This window comes from Pteropus medius, unplaced genomic scaffold (assembly GCF_902729225.1).
Source record: "Pteropus medius unplaced genomic scaffold, Ma_sr-lr_union100, whole genome shotgun sequence".
NCBI lineage: Eukaryota > Metazoa > Chordata > Mammalia > Chiroptera > Pteropodidae > Pteropus > Pteropus medius.
In genome coordinates, this window is record NW_024340701.1 from 18,575,255 (window position 1) to 18,579,815 (window position 4,561).

The window sequence follows — 4,561 nt, forward strand, 5'->3', positions numbered from 1 at the left end:
TTAGGACTGCCTGTAAATAAAATCTTACGTTGAGCCTGGTTACCTGAATAGGTCGATACAAAACAGCCCACAATGATTTGTTCGTATTGTTGGCTTTTTAGTAGCTTGCTTCTATTTACTTTTTTCTTTAATATCTTAATCAGATTTTGAACATATATGCATTGAAGGAATATTTTGTCCAATTTTGGCCACTTTTCTTTGTATTTGTTTGAATTGATTTTCATTGAAAATGATTGAACTCTGCTGTTCCAAGCTCCTGTAGACTTGAACTTGCTTTCCTTTTCTAATGTTATAAAGTCAAAGAACCAGCAAGGGCTGCAGTGTCCCATAAGAAAGACCTAGAGTCAGACAAAAAGATCAGGGACACATCTCACAGGTAAGTATCAGCAGGTATAGCAGGCTCTGCTATAACAAACCTGTCCATATCAACGAAGCCATTAACAAGTCATAGAATAAGAGAGCTTTACACTGAAAAGAGGGGAATCTTCTCAATTTTGGCCATTTACTAAAGTGTATGTATAACACTGTTAGACATGTGACAGGTGACCCAGGAATACCCGATGATTTTCGGCTAAATTGGGTCAAGAACCCGCCCACCCTCAAGCAAGCTTCACTGGCACACTCACTCTGAATATAATCCTGAAAGCTGGGACTCAAGGGCCCTTTTCAACCTGAAAATTCTTATCTATTATAGGATCCATCTTAAATTTTAAAAGAAGAACAATATAGCCCAGTCTTAGCTGTCATGATGAAAACAAACCATAAAACATGCTTGATAGAAAGCCATAGATGGTCATAAAATTTTACTAGTTTTTATTAATTAGTTTTAGCTACTTGGTACAAGCTGCTGTCAAGTAGCAAAGAGAACTTTTTAATTTCACTTTGTTGTTTTGCCACTCATCATTTAATCAAGCATGGGGGTAATGATAAAAAGTAATAAGCAAGAATGAAGTGAGGAACTTCAAGTGTGCAACTGGAATATCGGTCCCAAGGAGTGACTTTGTGTACATGTGAATGTAAGTACATGTATAGTGGCCTTAAACTCATTACCTTAAAAATATAAAAAATCATGGACATGAGAGAAGAAACTTAAAGCTAAAAATGAGGACAATTAGAAGAAAATATTGTGTACAATTCTATAATATCCAATCCTACTGCAAAAAAAGATGCTACTGTCCAGTCAGACTGTCCTAAGGCAGAATTAAAGCTCCAGATCGTCTGAGAAGGAAATTCCACTTATATTGAAATGCCATGTGCAGATTGTGTTGTAACCTAAGCTTTTAAAGTTAAAAACTTTAGCTTTAAAACTATATGAGGATTCTAGTCTATATGTTGTCAAATGAATTTTGACCCAGTTTTCACACACAGAGACTTTAAAAAGAGACCTTCTTGTTCTTGTTATAATAACAATTTATGCTACATTAAAAGGATTGAATCTCTGCATGGACAGATACACTGCTAGGTTTTTTGTTTTTAAATGTGTGAGTTAACACAGTTTTGGGCATTGTACAGGGTGAATTATAAGTAAATACAGAGTGACTTTTGCAAGGTATTATAAGTAAATACAGAGTGACTTTTGAAAGGTAGTGGAGCTTCAAAAGTGGTCCAAAGGCTGGCTCTGGACTGGATGAATGAGGAACATCTGGGGAGCTTTTTAAAAAACCCAAATTCTTGGTCCCACTCCTAGAAAATGAGTATAGATGTGGCATGCCCAGGAATCTAACTTTTTTTTTTTTTTAAGTTCTACATGTAACTGTAGTCAGGTTTGAAAACCATTTCCATCATGCACTGTTGTTCTTTAAAAGGGAGTAGGGGGTTGCCAAACTTTAAAACTATAGAGAAGTATACAGACAAATGTAACACCCATGTACCTATTACCCAGAAATGGCATATTTGCTTCAAGTATATTTTCATTAAAAGAAATCAGGTATTACAATAAAGTACTCATGTCCCTTGTCCTCAATCCCATTTCCTTCCTCTGCTTCAGAAACCACCACGGTGCTGATTCAGCGTGTATCCTTCAGGCACAGTCTGTAATGACACCCAACTTTGCCAACAGATGGCCATTTCAAGATGCCACAGCAACCCTAGGGCGGGAATTTCGCAGGGAAAACTGGAAGTCATGTTTCTCCCGAGAAGGACCAGGAAGATCTTATATAAAGAATTCCAGAAAAAGATTTGGTAAATTCAGGAACATCAATAGTGCATCGTGTAAGCAAAACCAGCACAGCGTACTAGGCCAGGGATCCCTAACCCCAGGGCCACGGACTGGAATTGGGCCGCACAGCAGGAGGTGAATGGTGGGAGAGCAAGTGAAGCTTCATCTGTATTTGCAGCTGCCTTGCATCATCGCCTCAGCTCCACCTCAGATCGTCAGGCATTAGATTCTCATAGGAGTACCGGTCCCTGGTGCCAAAAAGGTTGGGGACCGCTGTTCTAGGCAAAGGTCTCAAGGTCTAGAGGAACTGATGGTGTTTCTCCAGAAGTGGTAATGGGATTCTGGATTAGAAATGATGTTCTCCACAGATGTGGGGTATAATGTGACTGCCTTTCACCATTTGTGGAAATAAGATTTCTAGTCATCCGTTTTTTCTCGCCTGTGGTTTGAGTCCCTTGAGCAAGAAGAGGATTGGTTTTTGTGTCTGTCTGATTTTCCTTTTAGAAAAGGAAAGTACTGACACCCAGTTTTGCAACTAAGGAGTTTTGATTCTGCCCAAGAAAATAAGAAAATTCCTCTAGGTTTATGCCTGCATTCCCAGCAGCCCAACTTTGCAATGTTCCCTGATCAAATAATGACAAATGAAATAGCACGTTAAGCCATCTGGTCGAGTTGGTGCATTTTGCCTCTGGTATTTATAAACCTGCTTCAGTAAAAATCAAAAACAAAGCCCAGAGTTTAACACGAAGCATGGTTGGGTGAGCAGCCAAAGGCAATTTTTATCTCAGAAGGAAATACAACTTAATTTATTTTTATCCAAAATGTTTTGGTAATGTGTGGTTTGCTTTAGATCAACAAACAAACTCAGCATACTCAATACTGCTGAGACATCTCTCTTTTTTGAATAAAAGCAAGGAAAATGTGGGGGAGTCACAACTTTGGCTCAGTGTTTTTGTTTAAATTTGGCTTTGTTGCTGAAATTTGCAATAAGAATCTTCTGGAATATCAGCTTAACTAGTTCCCCAAAGTGATTCTTGGTAATGCTTGGGGGATGATTTTCACGGATGGCAGTTAGCTTTATTTTTTATTTGCTTTGGAAAATTCCAATGGAAACGTTTTCCTATTTATTTGCTAAATGATATCGCAAGATAGTATTATATTTATTTGGTCTTTTCTATAGAACAGGATTACTTGAAAAGACTGGATTGTTCGGTTCTCAGCAGGCAGTAAGACAGCCCTCATCTTCATAACCCTATGAGGTAGGTGAAACATCCTCATCTTATACATAAAGAAATTTCAGCTCAAAGAGCTTAAATGACTTTTCTGGGGTTGCTCAGCAGGGAGAGAGGAAAAAAGAGAAATTGTTTTCTTTGTATTAAACTATTGGTCAAATAAAAAAAAACAAACAGCAGGTGGCATTTTGAATGCACTCCATGGCTGATGAAGGACGCTGACCGCAGGGGCTCTTCTGTTATGCCTTTTGACTGTGAACTCTTGTCAGCCAGCGTTTAATAATGAAATCTTTCACTTGCAGCATTTGGGACAAAAATATATGGTTTTATATCTTTGAAGAGATCATTGGCATTTCACAGCTGTGCGAATATTTGTTAATGAATTCTACCCCCACAGGTAACTGCTACAGACCCAGAGGAAAGACTATTAAGGGTGTTTTGGTCCAGAAACAGGTTACACTATCCTTCAAAGAAAACAAAGAAAAAATTGAGCTTTAAACTTACACAATGTTACATGTAAAATATATTTCAATTTTTAAAATTGAGCTGCAAGGATTAAAGTTACCATTACTAGATAATATTGGTGAATAAAATCTAATGTGTTGTATTTTTAAATATGTGATTGTTTTTCTTCTGCTTTCTAAATTTCCTGCCAAAGCAGGAAATCTAATGAAATTGCATAAAACTGGAAATGCAGAAAGAGACGTTCAACTTCTGTAGCTTTCATGGCCTCTAATAAATGTCAAGATCTGTAATGCCGCAGGTTCCAGAAATAGCGCCGCTCTCAGGATTTTTAAAATCATTTTTAACAATGACAACCCATTTGAGAAGTGAGGCCTTGCAGACACTTCTATTGTCTTGCTATGGGACAGAACATTTTCGCCTGAAACTGCAAGTATATAAGGAAATGAATTCCGAAGTGTCTCCCTAGGTCATGTGATTTCTCCCAATTTTTCTGCACCCTATGTCTGTTCCTCCTCCACCATACCACTAACAGTTTCCCATATCTGCCATCTCGCTAACTCCTTTACCCTCCGCCAGTACTGTCTGTAAATCTCTCTGCCCTAGGAGTGAGAACCATAGCACATAGCAGGCACTAAATTAGTTCATGTACTTCCTCAAGGATTGGAACCCAGGCAGTTTGACTCCAGGGCCTTTCAGCATCAAACAG